This window comes from Ostrea edulis, chromosome 5 (assembly GCF_947568905.1).
Source record: "Ostrea edulis chromosome 5, xbOstEdul1.1, whole genome shotgun sequence".
NCBI classification, from domain to species: Eukaryota; Metazoa; Mollusca; class Bivalvia; order Ostreida; family Ostreidae; genus Ostrea; species Ostrea edulis.
In genome coordinates, this window is record NC_079168.1 from 76,440,719 (window position 1) to 76,451,378 (window position 10,660).

Below are 10,660 nucleotides of genomic sequence, written 5' to 3' on the forward strand. Positions count from 1 at the left end.
ACACCATAATATGCACGGTGGAAACGTGTGATTCCCAGAATCCATTCTTTGCGTGGTTGTGATAAGCCATGCCATACTCCATTTATGCAGATAAATTGCACAATCTTTAAAATATGTCATACACAGTGGGAGGGAGCTACCTACTTTCAAAAACTACTTTGGGTATCTAGATGAAAACGGTTCGTTTCATAACACCATGACAATATGCCCTTCCATATGAGGCTATTACATGACCGTCACGAATGTACCTTAATAGAAAATGCAAAAGTAATACAGTATTCCAGGATTTATTATTGCTCTAACTGGTGATCATGTAAAATATCCGTAGCTTAGCAAAAGTTCTACTAAAATCCTACCGCTTTCAGTAAGAAATGATTTTGAAAATCTAAACACGAAGCCATCAATGTTTCACACTTTACACTAATGTTCTATAGTTTTGTTTGAAAGGTTTCAAAGCAAACAATTTTAGCAGTAATTGCCGTGTACGTTAGGTTATGACGTTTCACACAATGTATAAAAATGCTCTAAAAGTATGAGGTGTATTGTGTTACTTTTGTAGTTTTATTTTAGTGCGTCAGAGGAAAATCGGATCGACATGCTAAATGGAATAGATGTTTTCCCCGTTAAACAAAATCGTCAATGAATGAAATCAACATACCTTCATAATATCAATAAATTTTCAATTCACACATATATTCCACACATTTCACATACTTTACATTTCGTAGATATATGACGTAGCTAACAAATTCTTTACATGTGTCGCTCGATACATGATTGATTGATTATATCTTGCTTAACGTCCCTCTCGAGAATATTTCACTCATATGGAGACGTCACCAAGACCGATAAAGGGCTACATATTTAGACCTATGCTCGGCACTTACGGCCATTGAGTATTGAGAGTTCTTTAGCGTGCCACACCTACTGTGACAAGGGACATCCGTTTCTAAGGTAATCACTGAGGACCCTTGACATTCACAACTGATGCCGACCGTTTGGAGATGGACTGTCACTGCTTATTTTAACTACTTAGGTTTGTCGCGGCAGGGATTCGAACTCCGACCTTCCGCATGCGGGGCAAACACTCTGCCCCTAAACCACCGCCGTGAGGATCCGGGTTAGAATAGGTTCTCAATATCCCTTATTTGTCGTTTGAAGCGACTAAATGGGGCGGTCCTTGAGATGAGACCGCAAAAGCCGAGATCCCTTGTCAGAGCAGGTGTGGCACGATAAAGACCCCTCCCTGATCAATGGCCATAAGCACCGATTGATTGATTAATTGATTGACTGATGTTTTCGGCCACACTCAAAATTTTTTCAGTTATATGGTGGCACCCAGTTTTTATTGGTGGAAGAGAGAACCCGGATACAATGTACCTGGGAAGAGACCACCGACCTTCCGAAAGTAAACTGGGAAACTGTCTTACCGGCGCTAACGAGATTCGAACCCGCGCCGGCAAAGGTGAGAGGCCGTGTGATTTTGAGCGCGATGCTCTAACCATTCGGCCACGGAGGTCCTCTTAGCATAGACCTAAAGTTTGCAACCCTTAACCGGTAGTGGTGACGTCTCCATATGAGTGAAATATTCTTGAGATGGACTTAAAACAATATTCAATCAATCAATTTAGACCACCGCGGCGGCTTCGTTCGATATATAGTTATGACGTCATCAGTTTAGTTTCATATTGATCAGATACAAATTACACGACAGCAGTATAACATTTCGTATTTCTTTGGATCGTATTACCTATATTTTTATTTCATGCATAAATAAAACTTACACATGAATATAAAATTGGACTTCAATATATATACTTATTTCAATTTCGACGTCAAATTGTTTCGCGAATTTTATCCCAATAAAGATGGTCATAACCTGTCTTAACGTACCTGTGCGATACTACAACGACGATGATTAATGGTCAAATATACTACTCAAAATTTGATAAGGATAATAGATATTTTTATGTTTAAAAAATTAATAATTGCATAACTGGCAATATTGTGTCCAAGTGAAATTAAAAACGTCTTCAACAAACTTGCACGTGCATTTCATGCCATGGGAAATGTGTTTCTCATCACAGTTTATGCTTTTGCTAACAGTGCATGATTTTCACTCAGGCATCGATGTCTGATTCTGTCTAAAATTTCAAACTCACTCGGGTGTTTACACTACGTTTATCAACACAATGCCCCCTCAACGTGTAAGGCGTCGCCTGACAACAGAACAACTGAGAAGATGTATTGGAAAGCTTGACGCTGGCTATTCACAACGTGACGTTGCAAATGCACTAAACGTCAGCCAGAGCGTTGTCAACAGGGCCTGGAACCGACAGCAAACTTTTGGTACAGCAGCACACCGACATGGGGGTGGTCGTCAGAGGTCGCCAACACAACGCCAAGACCATTTTGTGGCTCTTCAGGCACGACTCCATCCCTTCTGGACAGCAACCAGCCTACGTAACGACCTCCTGAACGCCTCGGGGGTGAATGTGTCCACTCAGACGATACGGAATCGGCTTCACAATCCAGGTTTCAACTCGAAAAGGGCATGTGTTCGAGTCCCTCTGACTGTTCGACACCGGCGGGAGCGATTGGACTGGACTGAAGATCATGTCACTTGGACACAGAACGATTGGGTTCAAGTTCTGTTCACCGATGACTCCAGGTATTGTTTGGACTTTACAGACAGGAGGCATCGAGTGTGGCGACGACAACGTGAACGTTTCCATGATGCCAACATCAGTGAACATGACCGTTATGGTGGTGGTTCCATCATGGTCTGGGGTGGAATCAGCAGGGATGGAAGAACAGATCTTCATGTCCTGGAGAGAGGAACAATGACGGGGGTGCGGTGAGATCCTCGATGTTTACGTCAGACCCTACGCTGGTGCTGTTGGCCCTGAGTTCATCCTGATGGATGATAACGCCCGTCCTCATCGCGCCAGGGTGGTGGAGCAGTACCTTCAGCAGGAGACATTTGTCCGTACGGACTGGCCAGCGCGCTCGCCGGACTTGAACCCGATTGAACATGTATGGAACATGCTGCAGGTTGCCCTTTCACGCCGTAGAGCACAACCCACGACTTTGGCAGAGCTCGGAAATGCCCTCGTGAAAGAGTGGAACAACCTTCCCATTGGAAACATCCGGGTGCTTATTGACAGCATGGCTCAACGTTGTTAAGCCGTCATTGATGCAAGGGAAGGCCATACCCGTTATTGACACTTCATCGACTAAGCGTAATGATGGACTATCCGAAAACTGTGTAATTCTTTCTCTGGTTTGCTGTTAACTTTTTGTAATGAAATGCCTTTTGGTGTTGTTATCAGATTTCAAGCATTCCGTATTGATAAAAGTTCATGCCGTTCATGAATTTTCATTCATAACCTGAGTAAACACGTTTCTGAGTCAAATTTATGTCTTTTGTTATGTTAGTGGTAAATCATACACATATAACCTAGTGATCCTTATCAAATTTTGAGTAGTATAGTTAGAATACAGTATCCCCATTAAGACCTTTAATCTGCCATCCAATACAAATTCTTCAGGAAGTACTGAAAGGTTTACCCACAAAGCAAATGTGGATTCAAAAAAGTTTTAAAGAGCTTATAGTAAATTTGAAATTACAAAAGTGTTTTAAAATCAACACTTTACACTGCCATTCCTCACGATAGACTTAATGGTGTTTACATCTCTCAACTGATTTGATACGCAAGAGCTTGTTCTGCGTCTGGTCAGTTTCTAATCGAAACAGGCTACTGACAAACAAGTTGATGGTGTAGGGGTTCCAACAGTCTCGTTCAAAACCAGCATTTTTTTAATTTCTATGATCATTATAACGATCTAGTTTGCCAATACAACCTATCATTGGGTCAAATACTGTCTGACCTGTTTCTTTCCGATTGTTAAGCCGTTCTTGGCACACTGATTGTGACTACGGATAACTCCGTTTACCTGATCAAGATATAGGGCTCACTGCAGGTTTGATCGGTCGACAGGGGATGCTTACTCATGCTAGGCATCTGATCCCACCTCTGGTATATCCATGGGTCCGTGTATTGCTTGTAGGAGTTATGAGATTTATCACTGTTTGTTATATTCGCCTTTCATTAAAGTCTAAACTTTTGAAAATAAAGAATGTTGCTTCTTTAAAAAATATGGAAAAAGGAAATGTTTATATATTGTGATATGTCAAACATTTCTTCGTTAAATATCACTCTGGTTTTACGTACACGTACTTTGAAATTAAGATTAAAAAGATTCTGGAATTCCTCATTGGGACTATATAACAAGAATAGGACACCTAAGCACCCCCTGTCGACCGACCACACCCACCATGAACACTGTATATCTTGATCAGGTAAATGGAGTAATCCATAGTCTAAATGAGTGTGTAAAGAGCAGTCTAACAATTGGTATGAAACACACTAGACAACAATTTACCTTATGACGGGTTGTATTGGTAAATGAGATCGTGACGACTATAAAATGTGCGAATTCTGTCTTTAAATGAGAATGTTGAAATCCCCGTAACATCAACTTCTTTGTCAATAACCTTTGTCAATTTTTAACGAAAAAGATGAAGATAACAAACAGTGCTCAATCTCATCACTCCTATAAGGAAAGCAAAATTCAGAGTTGGGAAGACATTCTAGAGATGAGTTGTCTGTCGAGCAGCCACACTCGCCGTGAGGCCGATATCTTAATCAGATAAATGGAGTAATTCGTAGTGTCGGTTCAATTAATGTGAGTGATAAGAAATATTTTATAACGTGACTGTAGGTTTATGAAAACTAATTTTCCCGTACAAAGTCACGGGAAGGAAATAACACAAAGAAGTTATTTTTAGTCGAGGCTGGTATACATGTAGATGGTGTTGCATAGACAGATCCTCAATGCTTTGAATACATATGATCTAACAAATTGTCTTCCTGTAAACAAACTAGTGGATAATTTGTTTGTAGGAAAACAATTTATTTCAAACGTCGAGAACCTTTGAGTGTACAGTAAGGAGTTATTTGTAGTCGAAGATATATATCGAGCGATCGAGAAAAAAACCTGTGTATAGCCTGCTGTTGACTTGCGTATTAAGTCAGAATCTGAAGACTAGATGCATTATCTTTAGTCTTGTATTTAAAACACATTGGTACTTTTCAAAAAGATTTATCAATGATGTCACAAATATGTAAGATAGATATAGATATTCCAAGAGGACCAAACTATGGCACCTAAAGCATGCGTATTAGATGCAAAAACACCAACGTAGTGTTTTCATATTACATAAGCAAGTCATTCGTTGATCATTAATAAAGCACTTCCTCGGTTTCACGCAGACGATGTTGTTGATAAACTATTCTTCGTAGTCTACGGTATTGGTACAATTTTTAATATACTTAGGTAATAAAGACAGTTATTTTGATTTGTTTCTTTGTAGCATACAGTGGATTCATTAGATTTCATTGGGACTCAATTTTCGAGGATTTCGTGGGTAAGCGTATTCCATAAATTTCAAACAAAAAGGAGACGTATAATCTTTTAATTATAGAAACCATATTCACGAAATCACACCCCAAGGAAACAATACAATTTCCACAATCCGCAAAGATTGGCCCCCACGAATTTGAGTTATTCCACATTGGTTTGTATAATGTTTTTGTAGCCGTTGTTTATTCTCAGGGAACAGTATTGATGATAGTGGCAGATCAAACGTATTAATTATTCAATGTCAAATTTTACTATTCCCTTGATAAATGACTTTCTTCAACATTTAAAAATCAAAACCTACGTTTTGCTACTTCGAACTGGGCCTGGGCGAACCACAGACATGTAATACATGTACATTCGATAGAAGTCTCCATGAACTGCTGAAAGAAGAGAAAAGGGGTTAATATTTTTAAAGTTAAAAACACACAAATATAAAATTAATCACTGAAATATTCACTGTTACTATTAGAAAGAATCAGAAACCTGCATCATGTTTTAGATAATTGCAATAATCTCGACACTATGGATGACAAGGAAGATATTGCACTTATTGATTAGAGTAAACATCGATAACAAGGAAGGGGATGTGCAATCTATAAACATATTGATTCTAGATAAAATTCCTCAGATCTTATTGAAAATAAAATACACATGTAGTACAAATTAATGATTCAGAATTATATTTTTGACAGTAATAAATACATCAGTTGTGAAAGACCACGCATTGCATATTTTGTTCAAGAGATATTATATTAAACAGATGAATGACACGTGTTACAACAAATAAATCGCAATGATATGCCATAATAAGGACTTCCTATTTGAATTGAATTTTACGCACCAAACGCGAGAAATGTTGTTTTTCACTGGGTCAAAAAGTATTATCATGATGACCGGTTTATTTTACTAAGGAAACTGAAAGTTTTAGCTATTTTCACACCTTTTCATACATTTTGATAATGCCACTCGTTTTCTACATATTGTTTTACGTCCCATTCTAGAATGTTTTTAAAAATAGTTCAGAGACGTTTAACGGCTGTCATAAAATGACATTTACAACAAGGTATCTTATTGAGTCTTAAATACGTACTCTATAGTACATGTTCCACACATCGAACAAAAGATTTTTGCCCCTACCAAATCTCTTGGTACACCTCTACTTCAAGTTTAATGGTTGGTTAACCCTACCATTGTATTCACAATTATCAAACCAATAGTTATCTATGATATGGAGACACGCCCTCTGAACATTGTGTTTCCAATTGCAACCAACAAAACAGGAGATCAGATAATATATAAATCGTCCTCTCTCTCTCTCTCTCTCTCTCTCTCTCTCTCTCTCAAACTTTGTTATACTCCATCACTAACACTTCTTTAAAATAGCATAAAATGTGTTCTCTCTCTCACTCTATCTCTCTCTCTTTTTCTCTCTCTCTCTCCCCCCCCTCTCTCTCTCTCTCTCACCCTCTCTCTCTCTCTCTCTCTCTCTCTCTCTCTCTCTCTCATCATCTTGTTTTGGGTTTCGTTCATTAGCGACAAACCTATGAGTCTAACTCGTCATTTGAAATAAATTGAAGAGGTAGTGATAGTTTTATATTGCTTTATTAGCATGTTTCTGTTGGTTGCTCAGGTCATTCAAACAGATCATAATCAAAAACCCAGACATTATACATAGTCTTGAAACATGAATGAAGATAGTTTGAATGTGTAAAAAAAAATTCATAATATGCTTGAAAACTACTCACCGTAAACCATCACCTGACCGTGGAATACAGGTAAACTTCCCTTGGCGGTACTATTTATCATAACTAGCCAATACAAATCACACCAATCAATATAAATTCTGATGATTTTGATTTATACAGAAGGATTATTATACCCGGGAAAAGTTTACCAACATATACTCATCTATTTAGATTAATGGCGGACAATGCCTGTGATATGACAAGATCTTAAGCCAATATATTCATTGTGAAAGCTAGATTACAATTTGCTGATTTATATGTCCTTGACCTCCAGGCTGGTTTTGTTTCAAAGATATCACTGAAGTGGGCCAACTATCGAATCTCAATCTTTCGTAACCTTTGCCAACTCAATCCATCACACCAACGTCTCCATCGTCAACTTCCCATATTTATGTTGCAATATTCCATTATCATCTTGCACATGGTGATACGAAAGAGTTTGTTTTTAAAATGAAGCAGCCTACTGACAAACACGTTGATGGTGCAGGCGTTTAAGTAATCATTTCGCAAATTCTATGGTTGTTTTAGCAATCTAGTTTGCCAATACAACTTATCATTGGGTCAAATGCTGTCCGACGTTTTTCATATCGATAGTTAGGCCGTTCTTGGCACACTGATTTTGACTGCGGATAACTCCGTTTACCTGATCAAGATATAAGGCTCACGGCGGGTGTGACCAATCGACAGGTGATGCTTATTCCTCCTAGGCACTTGATCCCACCTCTGGTATATGCAGGGGTCCATGTTTGCCCAACTCTCTATTTTGCATTGCTTATATAGGAGTTATGAGATTGATCACTGTTCGTTATCTTCGCTTTTCACCATAACATTCACGGGGGTGAGAATGCGTGATTTCCAGAATCCATCCTTCGCACGGTTGTGTTAAGGCAAGTTACACTCCATTTATGCACGTAAATTGCACAAACTTTAGAATATGTCATACGCAGAGGGAGGGTACATGTACATGAAACATTTGGTTCATAACACCATGACAATATGCCCTTCCATATGAGGCTATTACATGACTGTCACGAATGTACCTTAATAGAAAATGCCAAAGTAATACAGCATTCCAGGATTTAAACATTGCTCTAACTGGTGATCATGTAAAATATCCGTAGTTTATCAAAAGTTCCACTGGAATCCTACCGCTTTAAGAAATAATGATTATTAAACATATAAACACGAAACCATTAATGTTTGATAATTTACACTGATGTTTTACAGCTTTCTTTGAAAGGTTTCAAAATAGACGATATTAGCAGTATTTGTCGTGTACGCTTAGTTATGACATTTTACACGGTGTGTAATAAGCTCTAGAAGTTTGCGGTGTATAGTGTGTTACTTTTGCAATTTTATTTCAGTATATAACAGAGAATCGGATCGACATGCTAAATCAAATATTTTTTCTCTTTCCGTTAAACAAAATTGTCAATGAATGAAATCAACATACCCCCATAATATCAATACATGCTCAGTATTTCACATATATATTCCATATATCCCATGGTATATGCTTTGCCCCTTTGCCGAAAAATGGCTGAAATATTGTCATAAAAGTCGTATAACTGTAATCAATTAAAAACTCCACATTTACTCGTTATTTGCAAACCATTTCTAAAGCTCGGGATGCGGGTCTTTAAAAATGACGTCATATCTATAAGATAATGTAATTCGATGTAATCCGAACCAAAACCAATATATTCGTTCTAATATGCAGAGGTACATTGCGTCCTTACCCCATTTGCCTTTGTTTGGAATTTTAAAAAATGTGTATTGGAGACTTTGAAAATACCTTTCTTAATTGTCTATAATGCACCAGCTTTCGGGGGATTAGCTCCCTGGGCCACTACCATTGGGGGCCTTAAGGCGGCCTCCAAACCCCCTGCCCTTTCTGATTCCATATTTATCTTCCCCAAGCTACGCCGCTGAGCGCCGAGCATAGCCCTAAATTTTGTAGCCCCTCTCCGGCATTGGTGACGTCTCCATATCAGAAAAATATTCTCGAGAGGGACGTTAAACAATATACAATCAATCAATCAATCGATGTATAGTTATGAGGTCACCAGTTTACTTTCGTATGGATCAGACACAAATTATGCGACATCAGTATAACGTTTCGTATTTCTTTGGACTTTATTAGCTGCATGGTTTCAAACTTATCATTGGGTCAACTGCTGTCTGACGTGTTTCATATCGATTGTTAGGTCGTTCTTGGCACACTGATTTTTGACTACGGATAACTCCGTTTACCTGATCAAGATATAGAGCTCACGGCGTGTGTGACCGGTCGACAGGTGATGGTTCCTCCCCCTCGGCACCTGATCCCACCTATGGTATATCCAGGGGTCTATGTTTGCCCAATTCTCTAATCTGTATTGCTTACAGGAGTTATGAGATTGATCACTGTTCGTTATCTTCACCTTCATGCATGAAAAAAACTGACATGAAAATATAATCGGACTTAGATATATGTACTTGGTGATATACAAATACTTATTTCCATTATGACGTCAAATTGTTTTTGCTGGTTTTATGACAGCAAAGCTGTTCATAACCTGTCTTAAAATACCCGTGCAATACTACAACCATGGTGATTAATGGTAAGATGGATAACATTCAATCTCCACTTCATACCTTCAAGAAGTACTGAAAGGTTTACCTACACATCAAATGTGGATTCTAATAACAAAAAATAGAGAAGTTATAGTAAATTTGAAATCATAAAACATTTTTCAAATCAATACCTTACACGAGCACTCCTCATGATAAATTAAAAACTAAACTTTTTGACATCAAAGAAAGTTGCTTCTTCGAAAAAAATAATAGAAAAAAAGAAATATTTATATCTTGTAATCAATCATCCAAATATTTCTTAGTTAAAAACTAATCTGGTTGTACGCACACGTACTTTGAGGCTGATATTAAAAATATACTGGAGTTCCTCATTAACAAATCTTCGTAGTCTTTGTTGATCAGGTCTTCCAACAGTCTGTTGGGATTCCCATGGGGACTAATTATACTCCTTGATTAGCTGACCACTTTTATATTCTTACGATCCGGATTGATTTAAAAGCTTCTAAATCGGAAAAAATCATGACTGTGACCTTCCATTTGACATTCAGATACATTGACGACGAACTGTTTAATAGCAATACTCATTTATACCCATGAAAAGGTGAAGATCACCAGCCGTGATCAATCCCATGACTCATATAAAGAATACTATATTAAAAGTAGGGCAAACACAAACTTCCGACGTACCAGAGGTGGGATCAAGTGGCTAATGGGAGTAACCACGTCCTGTCAAACGGTCACATCCGAAGTGAAACCAACATCTTAAGCATGTAAACGGAGAAATCCGAAACCAATATTATATTGGTAATTTCGTTACAACGACCTAAAATGTGCAAAATTATTGTCCTTAA